The sequence below is a fragment of the Phyllostomus discolor genome, chromosome 10, assembly GCF_004126475.2.
Source record: "Phyllostomus discolor isolate MPI-MPIP mPhyDis1 chromosome 10, mPhyDis1.pri.v3, whole genome shotgun sequence".
Classification (NCBI taxonomy): domain Eukaryota; kingdom Metazoa; phylum Chordata; class Mammalia; order Chiroptera; family Phyllostomidae; genus Phyllostomus; species Phyllostomus discolor.
In genome coordinates, this window is record NC_040912.2 from 92,970,309 (window position 1) to 92,990,484 (window position 20,176).

The window sequence follows — 20,176 nt, forward strand, 5'->3', positions numbered from 1 at the left end:
CACATGCAGTTTTCCTCACTACAGAGGCTAAAAAGCACCATACTGGCCCTCTGGAAGTTTCCTTCTAACTCGCGGATGCATCAGAAAAGCAAGATGGGTCCAAGTGAGACTTTCTAGACTTCAGGGAACTCACAATGAGACACGCGTTCAGACCCAGATTGCCTGAGTCTCTTTCACCATCGGAACACCTGAGTGTTCTGCTTCCTGTGTCCACTGGCTCCGAATCCCAGCCCCGCAGAGGCCTCCACGTGGCTGCTCACCTGGGCCAACCTCCTGGGAGCCACCCCCTCCCCCACCCCTGGGCCAGCACTGCCCCTCCGGAAGAGACCAGACCGCTTGTCGGCCAACCTCCATCTTCCCCGCGTAGATGCAAAAATATTGCACATTTCACATTCATTTCTACCTTCATTATGATCGCAAATCTCCTATTTCAATTTTGTTAATGTGACTTGTTCGCAAAAGACATTAAAAAACCCACTGCAATATTGTTTCGTGTGAAAAAAAGTTTCCGAAAGTGCTTGCAATGGTTTTTCCATTAGATTTTAATTTGAGAAGCATGTACCCATGCTTTAACTCCTGAAACTAAACAGAAAACATTTCAAAATACACCCAGATGTTACTGAAAGAAATGTAAACTTTTTAAAAACCATCTGAGACACCATTGACAAATAACATTGTATCCACATCGGATGTGACACGGAATCACGTGATACGTGGATGGATACACAGTGTCCTGATCACCGCCCGCCGTAAGCCCGGTTAACATCCATCACCACAGTTACGATTTTTTTCTTATGATGAGAACTTTTAAGATCTACACTCTTAGCAAACTTCAACTATACATTAGAGTATTGTTTTATGTTTTTATGTATTGATCTGAGAGAGAGAGAGGAAGGGAGGGGAGACAGAGAGCAGTTTGCCGTTCCTCTCCCTGATGCATTCATTGGTTGCGTCTTGGATGTGCCCTGAGAGGGGACCCACGACCTTGGTGTACAGGGACGACGCTGTAACCAGCTGAGCCACCCAGCCAGGGCCTACGACCTAGTCCTGTTAACTGCAGTCACCGCGGGATGCAGTACCCATGCGGGATGTGTTCAAACATCACTAACAGTTTGACTTCCTGCGTACTTCCACCGGCTTCACCCACTCTCCTCACCGCCCCGCCCCCCCATCTCCACCCCTGGTACCTCGAATCTGCTCTCTGTGTCTGGGGTTGGGTTTCTTCCCTTTTTGGGGTTCCACTCATAAGCCGGTCACACAGCATTTGTCTTTGACTTCTGTCGCTTGGCATCAGACTCTCCAGGTTAGTTCATGTGGTTGCAAAGGACGAGACTCACTGCTTTTCCTGGCCAAGTAATATTCCACTGTGCACACGCGCCACCTCTTCTTGACCCGCCCACGGACACTCGGGTTGTTTCCACCTCTCGGCGACTGTAAATAATAACGCTGCGAGGAGCACGGGGGCGCGGACGTCTCTTTGAGGTAGCGATGTGATTATCGCCCCATCAATAAATGCCCGGGGGTGGGACTGTTCGGATCACCAGGCAGTTCTGTCCTACGTTTCGGAAGGCCCCCCGCACTGGGTTCCGTCGCGGCCGCGCCACTGCGCGTTCCCTCCGCGCACGCGCTCGCCAGCGCTGTCTGCTGCGTCTCGAATCCATTAGGGGCAATGGCTCCGCGTCTCCCTCTCGCGCTTTATTTTGTGTTGTTTTCCCACTGGTTTATTTCAAGTCCCTAATCATGTATACTTCTCACCCATTTATTTCTCTCTTTTTTCTTCCTATGGCACCTTTCTTTCCACCAGTTTCCATGGGTTCTCATTACAAGGACGAATTAAACTTCTTTGCCTTTTATTCTACACCTTCTTGGAATGCCTCCTCAGCCTTATGGAGAAGAATAAGGTTGAGCAGGGGGATCATGCCATTTCCTCCCCAAGATCTGTATTTCCTCTTCATAAAATAAATTCCTCTCCTTTCATGTCTTTCCCTCTCTACTGACCTCGTCAGCTTTTTACTTCCATAAAACTTTCTTCCTCTTCTGTCCAGTGAACCCTCATATACTCTATCTCAGACTTACCCCACTGATAGGCTTCTAGAAGTGGAATGGTTAACACTGTCCTCTCACTCTGTAAACAGTGGAGAGCGCTGGAACCCCATGTAACTGTCCTTCAGACCACAGAGGGGCACAGTGGACGGGTCCCTGCCGTCGGGACATGTACTGTCACCCCAGTGTTAGGAACTGACTACCCAGACTCCAGAACTCAGCTGGGCCAGCAAGCACGGAATCTTGCTGGATCAGGCAAACTTGCCATCTAGAACTTGACAAATTCCATGGGAGGTGGCTGGGAAAGACGTGGGTCCCCTCTGCTACAGTGACTGACACAGGACACATGGTAGCTATCAGCCAAATGAATGAATGAATGAATGAATGAATGAAGCCATTTGAAACCTCACGAAATGGTGCGAGACTGTGCAAACACCCCACTCGGATCCCCTGCTCCACAGAGCGCACTGGACTGAGGGCCCGCCGCCTTCCGAACCCAGCACCACGCCCCTCGGAAGGGCGCTGGGGCTCCAGCACTCCCATCAGCCCGGCCAAAGCCTGCTCCGCGCGGCAGACCTTTCTGCCTGCTCTGCCCGCTCCACCTCCCCCTCCCGGGGGCTGGACCTCCCTGCGGCTGCCAACCGTCTCCTCCTCCTTCCCTCACAGACATTTCCTCCCCCGCATCTGCCGCCTGACAACCCTGCCTGGCCACCCATCCTGCAGGGGACCTGCCCGGGCCGGGAGGGCGAGCCGTGACCAGAAGATTGCTCTGAAGCAGCTGTGGCTCCCGAGCACTAGATCTGTGCTCCCCTGTGCGGGACCCGCCACAGTCACAGTGACTCCAGGGGAGATGACCTCGTTGGGAACCCCACCTCCGCCCTGAGAGCCACTCCCTACGCCCCTCCCTACAGGCGGGGGCGCCACACCCGGGCGGCAGCCTCACGCCTCCCCCACCCGGCCTGAGGAGGCAGCCCCTGCACACGCACACATGCTCACACGCTCTTTCTTGAGTGTTATTCATTTCTAGAAGTCAAGTAAGCTTATCCTTTGAGCGACCTCTCCCTTTTTCCACTTACTAAGTCAGTATCACTACATCAATAACAAAAAAAAAAGTCTTGCACAAAAATAGCATCTTATTTACTTTCCCAAGCCCTTCCTAGAACCATTGCCTCGCCTGACCCACAGGACAGAGCTGAGTGCAGACGGGACAGGGCCATCAGCCCCACACCCCGGAGGACGAAGGTGAACCCCAGGCTCGTGTCTGCGCGTGTGGGTTTCCAAGCCCAGCCAGCGAAGGCTTCCACGCTTTGACCAAGTCCACTTCCACTCCTAAAATGGTGCAATCTCCGTCAACTGCCTGAAATCACGAGGCTGGATGAGGGACCTGCCCTGAAAGTCTTCGGGTGGCAGGCTAAATCTCCCACGCCGGGGTGTCGGTGCTGACACGGACCAGCCGTCCCGGCAGGCCGTGCACTGCGCCAAGTACCAAGTCCAGGGGCTCTGTGGAATACTACTCAGTGTCTGCCCGCCCCCCCCCCCCAACACCTCTTCTGAAAGTATTCAGATTTCAGTCGCACACACTTACCAGGAGTCACCCCAGCGTTTGGCCTAAGGACATGCCCTAGTTGGTTTAACCCGATCAACACTTTTGATTCTCCTGGACAATCCCTGGTCCGGGGGTTACGAACACTTACAAAGCCCAAAGGGCCCAACCAGGGTGAGCTGGAAGGTTCCGGCCCGGCCCGCAGGAGGAGAAGTTGACTCTGTCCTACTGCACGCGGATCAGCAAGCACCTGCTTTCCTGCTCCTGGCTGCCTCACTGTGGCCCCGAGGGAAAGCCACAGGACTCCTGTGCGGGCCAATCGCTGTCCATGTCCCTGAAACTGTGAGCAGACAACCTGGGCCCAGGCAGATGATGTTACTGCGACCCAGAGGGGCACCAGACCCAGCCAGGCCCAGAACCTGTTTGGGGCGGTTAAGACTAGATTTCAACTTTCCAGCAACTGGCGCAGGCCTCCTGCTCTCGGCAGGTGGAGGGCGCTTCCCTGTGCAAGGACTCCTGGGAAAGATGAGGCAGACCCAGCTGCTGCGCAGGACCCCAGAAGGAGGAAGGGGAACCGAGACGGGGCTTCCTTCTCTTCTGCTTTCCTGCCCAAGGTAGCACCCAGTGACAGGGACCCAGCCGAGCGTGATGGTGACACTGAGCCAGAAACCGTTCCCTTCCCCCACCCTAGCCCTCAGAGGGCCACGCCCTCTAAGCTTGCCCTGGAGGAAGAAGGCACTCCCTGCCAGGTATCTGCCCACCTGGGGTCAGGGTGAGGGCACGGCAGGCTGGGAGCCTCTGGAAAAGGGGCGGGCAAAAGGGCGGCCTTGGGGCGACGAGCTTCTTTCCTCACTCCACTGGTCACGCAGCAGCCAGGAAGCAAGCACACAAACCAAAGGAGCACAAGACACAAAGACAACAGCTCCTTTGCCACCTCTCTTACTTGTAGGTGTATCCACCTCCCATGGGCACACTCAGACCTGAAGGGCAATGGTGGGTCCCCCTGAGCCCCTCGGGAAGGACAGCTGGCCAGTGCATGGGCCCACAGCTACAGTGCCCTCACTGACTCACCGGGGCTGGCTGAGTACCTGCCGCCTACTTTGTGCCCTGGGGACATGGCTCTGACAAAACACAGAAAAGGTCAACCTGTCCCGGAGCTCACCAGGTAACAGTGGAGGGGGCGTGAAGGGGAACAACACCCCAGATAAACACGATGACTTCAGACAGCGCCCTGTGCTCTGAGGGAGATAGCAGGATGACGGACAGAAAGTCAGGCAGGAGGGGTCCTCCTTGAGATGAGGTGTCAGCAATGCATCCCCGTGGGGACAGAGGAGCCCAGCCACGGGAAAGGGCTGAAGAAAAGCTGATCCAGACAGGCCAGGCCACGACAGAAATGCAAAGGTTCCGTGCAAACATGCTCGGCAGGAAGGTGGTCAGTGTCCCTGGAGGGCAGTGAGCAGTGAGTGGAGTCTGGACAGGCCTCGGGGATCCTAGAAGGCAGGGCCTTGGAGGCCCAGGTGGGGGCTGTGTAAGGACCCTGGGGTGGGCAGGAACACGGTACCAGCAGTTCCCCATCTGCTACTTTTCTCCTGCACGTATTCATAAGCCATGATGGATCCTCCTGGCAGACCTCCGTGGAGTCTGGCCTGGGTTTATGTTTGAGATCTCTCTCTGATGACCTTGATAAAGCTACTTGAGTCTCCTCATTTGATTAATCAAAGGGGTTTCGTTTCGTTTTTTTGTTTTGTGTTTTTGAACACTTGTGTGGGGATAAGCTCTCAAGCCTTATCTCATCTCATCAGTTTAGCCTCACGGTCAAAAGCAGCTGCTTACAAAACTAGCACAACTTAAACGTACACGTATGTACAACGCTTAAATTGTTCCAAGAACAATACAGCGCCCGTATGAGCAGACTCCCCAGGAAAAACTGATCACTGTGTTGCAGGGATAATCAACTTTGTCATTACGTTCTCACTTGGTCCTTTAAAACCTCAATCTTGATCCTAGGTCTGGGTGGATCTGGGCGTTCCAGTTAATTTCCCATTTCAAAACCCCAAAGCAATAGCCACCTTAATATTGATAGTTTTCATATCCCTTGTCTCCCGCGCTAGCTGGGAGGTCTGTTCCCCTCGGCTGGGCTCAGGGAGGGAGGCATTGCGGGGTGGGCGGGGGAAGGGGACGAGCGAAGGCCCCAGAAGATGGGGCACCGGGAGGAAACCTGGAGGTTTTCGCTGCCTCTTACTCCAGGGAAGAAAGGAAAACGCGAAGCGACGCAAAAGAGAAGAAAGGGGCTGGAAGCGAGAGTGGGCAGCGTTGGACGCGGGGTCCGAAGGGCAGGCGGCGCAGAGCAGCGAGAGGTGCAGCCGGGCTCGGGGCTCGGGCTCCCCGAGCGCAGAGCGAGGAGAGAGACGTGGGGGAGACGGTAAATACTGGGAGTGGAGCAGAGCGAGGGACAGGAGCTGGAGGAGGAGGACGAGGGAGGCCGGCGGCTGAGGACACCCGCAGGAACCCGGAGCGTAGCGACCAGCAGGGCTCGGCTCCCCCAGAGGGCCTGTGGGGGCGGGGCGGGGCGCCGAGCCAATGGGAGGAGGAAGCGGGGCGCCAGGCACCTCGGGACCAATGGAGGGGAGAGTAGGCGGCAAGAACAACCAATGGGAGGCCGAGGTGGAGGCGGGACGGACCGCCAGGCACAGAGCAGGCCAATGGGAGGCCGAACCCGGAAGAGCTGGCGGCCGCGGGCCCCAGACCCGGGAGGGGAACCCGGAAAACAGTGGGGGCTGGGAGCCGGGCTGTCAACCTGTCAAATCCACTTTGGAACGAAGTAGGTCACGCGCCTCCCCGAGCCAGGGCTCCCCCACCCCGCGAGGCCGGGCCGGGCTGCTTCCTGTTCCTGCGGGCATTGGGGGCGGGGCGGGGCGGGGCGGGGTGGTGGCCGGGACACCTGCCTCCCCCGCCCTGTGGGCTGCACGCCTCCGCGCCGCGGCCGCCCGCTCGTGTTCTCCCTGCTCGCGGGCGGTCGGCCCCACGATCTCCCCCCAGGCCGCCAGGCCCACTGCGGCTGCGCGGATGGAAACACGCCTTCCCCGGCGGCCCCACACTGCGGGGGACTCCCCACACTGGGGCTGCCCGCCCGACGCTCGACAGTCAGGGCCGGTCCCCGAGGCCCGCGTTTGCGGAAGCCGGCCGGCGGCGCACTACTTGGCGCGGAAGGACCCGTGGGAGGCGGAGGAATCCGTGCTGGCCGAAGGCGTAGAGCCTGCCCGCCTCCCCGTCACCTGTTCTCACCGCGGCGGCCACCCAGCCTTCTCCCGGCGGCGGGCCGGTTCGCGGGCACCACGCTCTGGGTCTCGGTGCAGCGGGTGGCGGAGCCCTCCTTGTAGTCCTCCTACGTGTCCGTACTTAGCTCGCGCGCGAGCTCTCCCGTTGTTTCCCCGAGAGTGAGATGAAATAAAAGCCCCCGGGAGAAGGCGGCGCGAGCCCGGGTCCCCGGTCCCGCGCTGGCCCCGACGTCGTCCTGGCCGGCGACGCCGGGGAAATCCTTCCGTGGGGGCCACACGTGCATTGCTCTTTGGTGGCTGTCCGTCCTCAAAATGGATGTTGACGCACCGCCTCTAATCAGCGACAGTTGTGCTCTTGTGTCCATTCTGTTCGTTTCTTGATGCAAATTTGCATAGGACTTTTGCAATGAATGGGCAGTGAATTTTTACTACTTGGCCATTCGAATTATGTTAATTCCCCTCCAACAAGGTGATATATTGTAACAACGACTAAGTACTCCTCTCCCAAATGGTATTAGATCTAAGGATAAGATGTAGACTGAAAACGCTAAAATTGGAACGCTAAATTTACATTTTTGACGGTAATTATTTGGAGTGTTTCATGGTAATACTACAGTAAAATGAAACATTTCATTTTCATTCCAATAACAAATACTTATTTAACATATGCAAGCATTGCATCTTGCTCAAACATTTGCATGTGTTTATAGGCAAAGCATTGTGCTCAAATATTTTTATTACTTTACCAAATGCATATTTTCTCAAAAATGATTTCTTTTTAAAATCCAGTCTTTGTATGCATTTTAGCTACCGAATTGGGAAGAAGATAATATGCTATACTGTCTATGTACAGAATGTACAGATATAAATTTTTACATTTCTAAGAGACATGGTTATCAAGAAAGAAAACTCTGGATAAAACTTTTGAAAAGTAAAAATGCCCTTTAAATTCATAAGCTTAACAGTCATGAGCTTACCCATCAATCAGCAGTAGCATTGTGATACTCGAAGAACTACCACTTCTATTACTCTGTAACAGAGCATTATCAGTAAAAGGTTGGACCAGATGCCAAACCTTTTCAATAAAGATTAAAATCTAACAAAACAACAAAAGACCTCTTATATGTTTTATTGTAGCTAATTTCTAATTGCCTGCTAATTTTCCAAAGGGCGTGGTTGGTCTCTGTTTTCACCAATTAGCAACCTGAGAGTGTCAGAAGCTCTTCGCCAGCATTGGGGAGATTAAAAAAGTAATATCTCTTCTTATTCCAAAAGTGTCACCCTTTTCATGTTCATTAATACTATGAATAAAACAAAAACACAAGTATTCTTTCCACAAATAAACCACAGGATTGTCAATAACAACGTCAAAACGAGAATGAATTGTATATTCTTATACAAAAATTGCATGCTGGAATTTAGCCACTAGCTCTATTACATTAATAAGAAAAACTAGAGATTTTAAAACTTAAAGTACAACGCTAAAACAATCGTCTGGCTACTTTGGGGTATATTTTCACTCCTTTAGCAAAGGGCAAAAAATAGTGTTTCTTAAAATGAGTGTTTTGATGTGATGTGCCACATCTCTTGTTTTGCTTGTAATTTCATGAGAAAGCTAATTCCATTTCTTCTCCTCAAATATGAAAATTAGAAACAATTTGTCTTAATTATTTCTTCCATTGTATCCCTTGCTAGCAGATTCCCCTTGAATAGATTTGGGAAATGTATTACTTTTGTAAATGGGGTTACTGTTTGTTTGTTTGTTTGTTTGTTTTAATTTATTTTTAGAGAGGGAAAGGAGGGAGAAAGGGAGAGAGAGAGAAACATCAATGTGAGGTTGTTGCAGGCCGTGGCCTGCAACCCAGGCATGTACCCTGACTGGGAATCGAACCTGCGACACTTTGGTTCGCAGCCGGCGCTCAGTCCACTGAGCTATGCCAGCCAGGGCAGGAGTTACTGTTTTACCTAAACACTTCATGTATAATATCCCCCTGCAAGGAGGATTTTTATAACTCCCTAGCAGACCGCCTCAGCACAATTTCATCTCTCGGCCGGCACTGCATTTCCTGAGCCAGGAGGGGCGGGCAGGCGCCCTCTCCACTCCCTCTGGGGCAGAGGCTTCGCCCCCGGGGAAGGATGTCCTCGGGGCAGCTCCGCCTGGGCTGTGTGATGGGAACGTCACCTCGGACTAAAAGGGGAGAAAGACTCTGTGAGTGGGGGAATGAACGCGCCCCGAGCGAGAGGCTGCCAGCCAGGGCTTTGTCGACCTTGCACAATGTTTAGACACTTTTTAATGAGTTTCCAAGATTTCAAAAATGGGTGACTTCTGACAAAACGACAGAATTGCTTCTGTGGAAAATCACACCGATGCGGCTCATTTCTTGCCCGGCTGCGGGCCGCGGTAGCTGGCCGGCTGCTGCCCGCTTCGGTCGGACGGGGTGAACGCTCCCTGCTGGGCCGCATGCCACTGGCTGTTAGAGCCACCCGGCCACCCGGTGAACCTGTGCCCGGAAAACCCGCTCTAGGTTCTACCAAATTGTGAAGGACTTCTGCAACGCAGGGAGAAGTCAGACTTAGGAGGAAGAGAGGGCCTGGGGCTTTCGTTCTGTATAAATAAAACGAGCTCAGAGACGGAAAGTTGTTGGGACGATGTAGCCCGTTAGTTCTCTTGTCAGTCCCCCGGCGCAGAGGAAAGGTCAGGATGTATCAAAGTGAAAACTGGAATACAGAACGGAGATAATGCTTCGTGTTAGATGAACATCACCAACAGTCCGGGCTGGCAGAGCCTGGGAATAGTTACAGCTGTGAACAGTTATGTAGGAAGAAGGGACTCCCCAAAGGGCTACAGAGTGAAGATGCTGATGATGATAGTGCACTAATTTGCTGTCACTATGATACTTAGGATGCCACCAACCTTTGGCGATTATTGGTCCTAAAAGTGCCCAGGTGATCTTTCTTTCCTGCCTTCCCGGGACTGCCCCCCTAGCTTGTCCTCTCTTAGGCCACTTCCTGTCATGGTCTCTGTCTTCTCCTGTTGGCACCAGACTTCTCTCCTTGATGAGAAACACTCCCTTCCTAGGACAGGGAAGAGAGAGAGTGAGCTAAGCACTGAGGCGACAAATGTGGGGGGCAGGAGAAGAGACACAAAGGAGAGAGAAGGAGCACCAAGCACGGGGAAACGGAGATAATAAACCCAGAAGCAGCCGCCACCACCTTCTCCTGCCCAGTCAACCTCAAAGTCAACACCAAACCCCAGGGGGACCGCAGCGCGCTGGCTAGTTTCCGAGTCCTGTCCAGGTGGGCTGTGGGTAATGGCTGCTGGACTGCGAGGCAGCCCAGCTGGGCAGAGTTACATGCAGGCCCAGTCCAGGCTCATCGGTGGGGTCACATGCACTTTCAAATAGTAGAATGTTTACAGAAGTTTTTTATACAGTTTTTAATCCTCACCTGAGAGTATATTTGTATTGATTTTAGAGACAGAGGAAGGGAGAGAGAGACACATCAATGTGAGAAAGAAACATCATTTGGTTGCCTCCTCACGTGCCCTGACTGGGGATCAAACCTACAACCTTTTGGTGTATGGGATGACACACTAACTAACCAAGCCACCCGGCGAGGGCTACGAAAGTTTCAATAAGATGGCCAACACCATATCAGATGAACAGAAAGCAAAAAGTAAAATTATTAATAAAAATATATGGAGGAGTTAAAATATTGTTTTGGATTTTAATTGATTGAAGTGTTATATGAATATACTATTTAAAAGGCTAGAAGAGGCTCTGGCTGGTGTAGCTCAGTGGATTGAGAGTAGGCTGCAAACCAAAGTGTCGTAGGTTCGATTCCCAGTCAGGGCACATGCCTGGGTTGCAGGCCATGATCCCCAGCAACCGCACATTGATGTTTCTCTCTCTCTCTTTCTCCCTCCCTTCCCTCTCTAAAAATAAATAAATAAAATATTTAAAAAATAAAATAAAAGGCTAGAAGAAAATATGGCAAAATAGTAGTGGGTCTGGATTTCCAAAAATTTTCTAGTGATTGCAAAGCATTTATATAATCAAAAGAAGGTCATTGGGGGGGGGGGGGGCTAAACATCAAGCTGAGCGTGTACTTAACGAGTGTTAGTTCCGTGAGAGAAACGAACACCTACAGATGTTACCGTCTCCAGACTTCAAAAATATTTTCCAAAGGTCTCGGGCGCCCAGCCAAGAGAGGACAGGCGGCTGAGCAGAACCTACCGCGCAGTGCTAGGAAAGTGACTCAAAGTCCATGCCACGCTGACACCCCACCGGGGATCAGAGAAGGGTGTCGTGTCATAGTGTCCCTTCCTGCAGCTCCCAAGCCTGTCTGTCCCCCGCCTCCTTTGAGGAAGGACAAGTGTGTGATCTAGGGCATCTAACCAGGTGTATCAGTCTGCTGGGGCCGCTGCAACAGAGTAGCACACACTGGGTGGCTGACACATTGCGCATTTTATTTTCTCACAATTCTCAGTGCCGGAAGGGTGAGATCAAGGAGTCTATGGGGTTTGTTTCTTCTGAGACCTTTCTCCTTGACTGTGGATAGCTGCCTTCTTTTTAGTTAAGATTTTATTTATTTATTTTTAGAGAGAGGGGAAGGAAGAGAGAGAGGGACAGGAACACTGATGTGTCAGAGATACATCATTCGGTTTGCCTCTTGCACACTCTCAAGTGGGGAGTTGGCCTGCAGCCCAGGCATGTGCCTGGACTGGGAATCGAACCGGTGACTCTTTGATTCACAGGCTGGCACTCAGTCCACTGAGCCACACCAGCCAGGGCAGATGGCTGCCTTCTTGGTGTGCGCTCACATGGTCTTTCCTCTGTGTGCCTGTGTCCTACCATCTTTATAAGGCCTCCAGTGTCATTGAATTAAGACCCACCTATACGACCTCATTTTAACTTCCTTTTTGAAGACCCTACTTCTAGCCCTGCCTGGTGCGGCTCAGTGGACTGAATGCCGTCCTGTGATCCGAAAGGTCGCTGGCTCAATCCACAGTAGGGCACAGGCCTGGGCTGTGGCCAGGTCCCTGGTCAGAGGCGTAGGAGGGGCAGCAGGTCCATGCCTCCCTCACACATCGATGTTTCTCTCCTTCTCTTTCTCCCCCCCTTTCCCTCTCTCTTAAAATAAATAAACAAAATCTAAAGAAAAAAAAGAAAATGACCCTACCTCCAAATACAGTCACATTCTAAAGTACAGGAGGTTAAGAATTCCACGTGAATGTTGGGGTGACACAGTGCACCCGGTGGCAGAAGGGGGGGCTAGTGGGGGAAGGTGGCTCTTGGAGTGGGCACTTCCCACCGAGACACTTGGGTGGCTGTCCTTGAATCACAGGGACAGCTGTCGGCTTCAGGGGGCACTCGGAAAAGAAGTAGAGGGACTAGAAAGGTGGACAGTTTTCAAGAAGAAGGGAGCCAAGGTTTGTTTCAAGTGGAACTAATAAAACTAGAGTTAGCTGTGTTTTTTAGAAACTTTTAGCTAGCACTCTCTCTTTAAATGTCATAATATTGAAGAACACCATGGTAGGGTCTGTCTCTGGGTGAGACGTTCCAATGGCATCGTGAAACCTGACCGAAAAGATCAGGAGAGCCGAAGAAAGTAAAACAAGGGCAGGTCCGTGGACTCTCCTGTAGGAGGTTTGTCGTGGTTCATGCTATGTCAGACACATGCATCACGGCAGGCCCGCCTGGGGGATCTGCTAAACAGAAAATCCCACCAGCCAGCAATGGCTTTTAAAGAACCAGTGTCTGTATGCATGCTCAATGCAAACAAACACCGTGCATCCTGCAAAACATGTCTTGCGTTCCCTGTCTTAAAAAGATGAGGGAGAGTCCCGGGGAGGCAGAATTAAAAATCAGGACGAGCACATCAATAACAAGCAACAACAATGAAACAAACTCCAGCCTGCCTTGGCTGCTTCTGCAGTCAGAGGCTTCTGGATGTCGGCCACAGAATTCTGCATTTCACTCTGCAGCAGGCTCCAGCCCCTTTTGGAAAAGGTGAGGGCGCATGTAATGAATAAATAATATCACCTCGTTTTGCCTCAGTAGAAAAAAAAACCTGCCTGTGCAAGCAACAACCTCTTCCTTGTTTCAATATTAAATTGCTTAGCTGGACTAAAACAAACCGTAAAAGAGAAAAAAAACAAAAACAAAAAACCCTGCTTGGTATCTGTATCAGTTGGTACAAACTCAAAGGAAATCAATCACCAGGAGCAAATGACATTGAGTCGACTCTGACTTCCTCTTCCACCGTCCCTCTATCTACGTAGCCTTTACAGGAAGTGTCTTTTGGGGAAGCCCCGAGGCACAGAAAGCTTACAGGATGCCACCGAACTGATTACCCCCCTCCCAAGTTCTCTGTCGAAGCTCCCACTTCCTCTGTGACTGTGTTGGGAGAAGGGCCTTTGGGAGGGAACCAGGATTAAATGAGCTCCTGGGGTGGGGCCCTGATCCCATGGGATTAGCGTCCTTGGGAGCAGAGGCACCCGAGAGCTCCCTTGGTCCCCTCCCGGTGAGGACTCAGCAAGAACTCGGCCTTCTGAAAGCCAGGAACTGGGCTGTCGCCAGAAACTGAATCAGCAGGCTCCTTGACCTTGGACTTCCCAGACTGGCCCACTGTGAGAGACTAGGTGTTTGCTGTTGCAGCCGCCCAGTCTGGGGTGCCACAGCCACCGGCTGACCCCAGGGACCTGTCTGAACGCCCCCCGCCCTCCTTTTCACCCTCCAGGCCTCCATCTGTGTTGCCTCTTGGAAGGGGTTACACCCGACCAGTGTCTGGGGGTTAATGAGCCCCAGCTGAGCGCCAGCCTGTGCGGGCCAGCTCACCCAGGAGTCTGGAGCTCAGGGGAAGAGGGGGATGGTCTGGGACTTCACAGAGGGGGAGGAAGGCAGCTCCCGTGGCGATGGAGAAACACCTGTTTGGTGAGGGGTGTTTGCTGGGCGTCTCTGACCCTGGGACCCAGGGAGGACGAGGACCGAACGGGCCTCGTTGGTTGGTTCCCCACTGTCCGTCCCACCTGGTCCCCACTGAACTACGGTCACCGACGGCGACACTCCTCCTCCTGGAGCGAGTCCTCTGTCTGACCTCTTTTAGGCAGGTGAGAGAAAGGTCAAAGATCTTTGTTTGAGCCTTCTTGTTTCTTGAGACTAACCAACTCAAAATAGTCGATGTCCGCAAGAGGCATATTTTGGGGTGGCAGACTCTGCTTCCCTTCGGGGCCACCTCTGACTCTGCCCTTTGCACCCAACGTCGACGACGCGCCCGGGCAGTATCTCAGGAAGTCCTCTCCCCCTTTCCAGCTCCGGCATTCCCCTTTTCCCTTACGCAGTGTCCTCAAGCCCTCTTGGGGCCGTTTTCGCCACCTCCACTCAAGCCAGGCGGACTCTGCCCACACACGGGTCTGACCCTGGCAGCCCTGTTTCCGAGCCCTTCCAGCTGCCGTGTGCCTCAGTCGCCCTGCCCTGGGTGCCCACAGTCCGGCTCCGGCTCCTGGCCAAGCGCAGGCCCCCTACTGCGCCCCCTTCAAGGAACTCCGTGGCGACCAGAACAAACTGCCTGCCCTTCTGCACGTGTGCCCCCAAGTTGCCCACCACCGTGCCTGTGTTCGCGCAGTTTCCAGGCCCCGAAACACCCTTCCTTCCGCCCTCCACCCCTCCGCACCCCACATGTTTATCAGGAGCCTTTCGGGACCTTCCCAGCCAGGAATAACTTCTCCGAGTTCTCGTCCAACTTCTGTGTTCTGTGGGAGGCCCGCGGCAGGGAAGCAGCTGGTGAGGTAATGGGGCTTCTCTCCCTGCTTGCCCTTGAACCTTCAAAGCTGGTGACTTGCTTTACTAGGACGGCGGTGCTCGAAACGGGGTCTCTGGAGGCATCGCCTGGGGAACCGCTAGAATGCAGATTCCCCGGCCGACTTCCAGAGACTCCCCCGTCTGAGTTCTGGCAGAAAGGCACGCTAACCTGCAAATGCTTCTCAGAGGAGGTTCCCGCGGACCGTCCTCTGGGAACGATGCGAGGAGGTTCTTTCTAGCTCCAGGGCAGCTGGGCCCATGAATTCGCTGCCTCGCTGGGCTTTCAGGACAGAAGCCCAAGTGCAGCCCGAACAGGAGCACACGGCTCACAGTCCCGAAGGCCGGGTGAAGCTTCCTCACACCAGGGGCCGCAGCCCCACACGGCTGCAGTAAGCAGGGCAGGTTCCGTGAGCGGGGAAAGCCGGCCTCCGTGGGGGGGGGTCCCCGGAAGTGGCAGGAACCTGGACGGACAGACGGACATAAGGGAGTGCCCGCTCCTCGCTCCCGGGCAATTGTTGCCATTTCGGACCGTGAACAAGTAATGCCCGGTCTCCCCACTTCCCCGCAAAGCTAGGGATCCAGACTTTTAGGTGGTGTTTCCACATTACGGCTTCAAAACACCGTGAGGCTGACGTGGTCCGGGAGCCTTTGGAACTCGGACTTACACCAACAATTTAACGACGGAAGCACAAACAGAAGCGAAGACCGGCTCTTCCTGGTCGCTGCGGCGGAAATGACAACCACCTTCTCCTGCCTCTAAACTGAGAAATGAAACCCACACAGTGAAGAGAAAGGCTCATTTCAGGAATTCATAAATCATAGATCTTTGTAGAGATGGCTCTACCCTCTCCCTTTACAGAAGGAAACACTGAGATCCATAAAAATTAAGTTAGTTATGACTTTAGAAAGATGAAATTAAGACTTAAAAAAAATGTTTAATCCTCACCCGAGGATACATTTATTGATTTTAGAGATAGAGGAAGGGAGAGAGAGAGAGAGAGAGAGAGGGACATCTATCGGTTACCCCCATACCCACCCCAACTGAGGGTCGAGCTCATAACCTAGCTCTATGCCCTGACCTGGGATCGAACCTGCCTCCGTTCGGTGCACTGACGGTGCTCCAGCCAACTGGGCCAGCAGGCCAGGGTTAAACGACGCTTTGCAGAGAGGCAGTGCCTTGTGTCCAGAGCGAGGATCGGGCAACCAGAGGGTCAGGCTTGCTCCTTTTCAGGCTGTGCGACTGTGAGTTAATTGCTTAAAGTTACTTCAATTGGCCTTCCTGAGCTGTAAAACCAGATAAATATATCTACATTGTTATGGACTGAATGTATGTGTCCTTCCCCCCAAATTTGCCTGTTGAGACCCTCGCCACCACAGTGAGGGCATCAGGAGGCGGGCCCTCAGGAGGTGATGAGGTCGTGAGGGTGGAGCCCTCCTGAATGGGACCCACAGGACTCCCTGGCTCTTTCCCACAGGTGAGGATGCTCCCGGAAGGCTGCCCCCTGCCTCCGGGGAGGACCCCACCTCAGCTTCGGGCACTGCGGAGGCTGCCCACGGGCTAGGCGCTGTGTTGCAGCAGCGGGACCTGACAGAGACACGTGGACTGGGCGCTTGTGGAAACCGAAGCACATGCCCCCGGCAAGACTTCTGGCACCGCTGCATGTGAGCTGCCACTACTGAGTTCAAAATTAACCTCAGAAAACTTTCTCCTGCCCTGGCTGCTGTGTCTCAGTGGACTGAGTGCCGGTCTGCAAACCAAAGGGTCGCTGGTTCCATTCCCAGTCAGGGCACAGGCCTGGGTTGCGGTCCAGGTCCCCAGTAGGGGGCACAGGAGAGGCAACTACACATTGATGTTTCTCTCCCTCTCTTTCTTCCTCCCCCCCTCTGTAAAACTAAATAAAATATTTAAAAGAAAATTCTCTCCCTTACAATTCCCCCCCACCCATCTCCCTCAGCCCTTATGCAGTGAAGTGATTTTTATTAAGCTGACCATTTTTAGATAAGGTGAGTTTCCACTAATTTGTAGATGAAATTGGCCAAGTACTTGATCCTTGCTGGGGCAGCTCCTTTATCTGCTAAAGACATTACCCTATTTGCTTTCTTTCTTTATATTTTAATTTAATCTTTATTGTATTTTTCCATTACCGTTTAGCCCCCTAAGAAGTTACCCCATTTGAACTTTAAGTGAGAAATCTGAGGCAAGTTTAAGAAATACACTATTTGGCCCTGGCTGGTGTGGCTCCATGGGTTGAGTACCAACCTGCAAGCTGAAAGGTCACCGGTTCAATTCTGGTCAGGGCGCATGCCTGGATTGCAGGCCAGGTCCCTGCTTGGGGGTGTGCAAGAGGCAACCACACATGGATGTTTCTCTCCCCCTCTTTCTCCCTCCCTTCCCCTCTCTGTAAAAATAAATAAATAAAATATTTTTAAAAGAGAAATGGCCCTGGCTGGTGTAGCTCAGTGGATTGAGCTCGAGCTGGTGAAACCAAAGTGTCGCAGGTTCGATTCCCAGTCAGGGCACATGCCTGGGTTGCAGGCCATGGCCCCCAGCAACCGCATATTGGTGTTTCTCTCTCTCTCTCTCCTTCTCCCTCCCTTCCCTCTCTAAAAATAAATAAAATCTTTAAAAAAAAAAGTGTAATGAGGGAAGGGCCTGTTTGTCCCTCCTTTGTATTAAAATCCTCTTGGACGGTTAGCTGACCTTTCTCTCAAATTTTCCTCCCGCCTCCCCTCCCCCCAGACCCTTACCACCTTTGTCACCCTCACTCATACTTCTTGCAGAAATCCTGAGTAAGGAGTTTCGTTTAATTAGACGTGGCCTCATTCTTTTTTTCCCCCAAAGGCTTTATTTATTTACTTTTAGAGAGAGGGAAGGGAAGGAGAAAGAGAGGGAGAGAAATGTTGCCCCAAGCGGGGACCAGGCCTGCAAACCCCGGCATGTGTTTTGACTGAGACTTGAACCGGCGACCTTTCCCTTTGCAGGATGGCGCCCAACCAACTGGGCCACACGGGTCGGGGAGGCCTCCCTCACTCTTGGGAGGGGCCCCCGTTAGGGCGCCACAGCAACCAAGCATGGCGTTGGAGTTTGGGAGTGGGTGGGAGGGACGCCTTTGACAGAATGTGTCTTCTGAGAGAGTTTGTCCAGTAGGAACCCCCCACCGGTGCAGGGCCAGTGCGGGGGACACGGCGGAGCTCCCCTAAAATTTCTCATATTGTTGAGAGAACTGACGTGAGAAGTGAGGAGGTAGAAACAGAGGGAACATGTATACAGAAAAGGAAAACGTACATAAGTAAGGACCTCACTGACGACATTCCCTGGTCTCCGGTGCCCACGACACTCCTGCAGCTCCTCCAACACAGGACGATGGAGGACGACTCGGTGGGAGTGATTGTTTGGGGGAAAATATAATTTAACGCCCTCGTGCTTTCCGTCTGAGCTGCCAGGAACGCCCGGGCGGCGTGTTGGGCCTCAGACGCCAGCGTCCGCAGAACCCTCCGGATCCCCGTCGCCATGGCCCGTCTGTCCAGTCACCGTTCGCGCTCCGTGCGCTCACGGATTTTCTGACATTGGCTTGATGTCCTCCACTCTCGTTTCTTTAAAACCACAACGGGCGTCCCTCAGATTTGGCTTCGACTACGAAGATAATTTTTAGCTTTTCAAAATCCTTTTGAGGAGTAGGCAGGGTATAGATAAATTGAAACCAGAACGATGGAAACGTACGAGCGAGGGGTGTTTATCCCAGCATTGTCGGTGAACGCAACATTGGGAACAGATGTCTGTGAAGGGGGGAGGGCGGTCAGCGCGGTGGTTGCTGAGAGTGAAATGCCCGTTGCTCCATCAGCCGGTAGCACCTCACGGAGAAGCCCGTGTGGGATACGTGAAGGGGAAGCAGCGCACAGACAGCTTATGTATGGAAAAAAAAACCTATATCCATGTCAGGGCGCGGGAAGTTTAATTGCAGGTCACTCCACGTGAGGGCAGTCATCTTCTCTGTAGGCTTGTGCTGTTGTTGTTGAATCTTCTACTCTAAGGAGGTGTGGGTTAGCCCTGGCCCGGTGGCTCAGTTGGTCAGAGCATTGTCCGGATACGCCAAGGTTGCAGGTTCAATCCCTGGTCAGGGCACATACAAGAATCAACCAATGAATGCATCAAAATAAGTGGAACAACAAATCGATGTTCCTCTCTCTCTCTCTAAAAATAATAAATTTAAAAAAAGAATTCATGTTGTCTTGTCATTTAAAAATCCAAAGCAGAGCAAAAACTGTTAAATTACCAACTATGAAATAACATAACAAAGGACACAAAATAAGACTCATCAGGAATGTTGTAGATTTCCTTTCTATTCCTGTTTTGAATAATTTTGTATTTATACTCAAGGAAAAAAAAATAAAGAAATCTGGAACATAAATGAGAGGACAGTGTTAAGAGGAGAAGATAATCAGGTACAACTACCTGTTTAGGGATCACAGAGATCACAATTTCCGGCAGAACACAGGGTGGGCAAGTGCGTATTTGTGTGTGTGAGAGTTCGTTTGTTTGTTTTTTAAAGATTTTTATTTATTTATTTTTAGAGAGGGAAGGGAGGGAGAAAGAGAGAGAGAGAGAGAAACATCAATGTGCGGTTGCTGGGGGCTGTGGCCTGCATCACAGGCATGTGCCCTGACTGGGAATCGAACCTGCGACACTTTGGTTCGAAGCCTGTCGTTTTGTTTTTGAGGAGGACATTTTCCTGATGATGATAATGATGAGGAGGAAGAGGAGGAGGACAAAACTGCCATTACTGTATGGCAGGCAATGTCTTAAGTAATTTTACTTTTATTAAGTCATATAATCTTTTTTAGAAAATTTAAATTGATCACAGAGAGACAGGAAGAGAGATGGGGGAGGGAGAGAGAGAGGGAGTGATCAGTTGCTTCACTTCTTGAGCCTCCATTGGTTGTTTCTTGCAGGCGCCCTGACCAGGGATCGAACTAGCAACCTTGGTGTATGGGGACAACGCTCTAACCCACTGAGCCACCCGGCCGGGCTTGAGTAGTATAATCTGAGCGGTAACGCAGTGAGGAAGGCCCTCGGGGCATTGCTATGTTGCAGGTGAGACGCAGAAGCAGAGAGAAGGAACTTGGCCAGGGTCCCACGGCTCCCACGTCCCTGTGGAGCTGGGATTCAAACCCCGGGCGGGACACAGCCAGAGCCCCCACCTGTCTCCTCCCTGACACTGTAAAGTGGGGTGACTCCCTGGGGTCCCGCCGGCACCCAGGCTTCTCTCAGCAGCCTCCCCACACACACAGCAGCCACGGTTCCTTTGGGTGCTCATATTCTGATATTCTCACGTCGCTGCACTGAGTTTGAGGAGGTTAGTGCGCCTTGGGCTGTGATCGTGGAAAGAGGGGACCCCGGAGAAGGTGGGGTCCTCTGACAGGAAGTGGGGGGCTGCAGCTGGGATCCGTTCAGTCGGCAGCAGCCAGGACAGGGGACTGCCCAGGTTTCCTCCCGCACAGCCTGGCGGGTG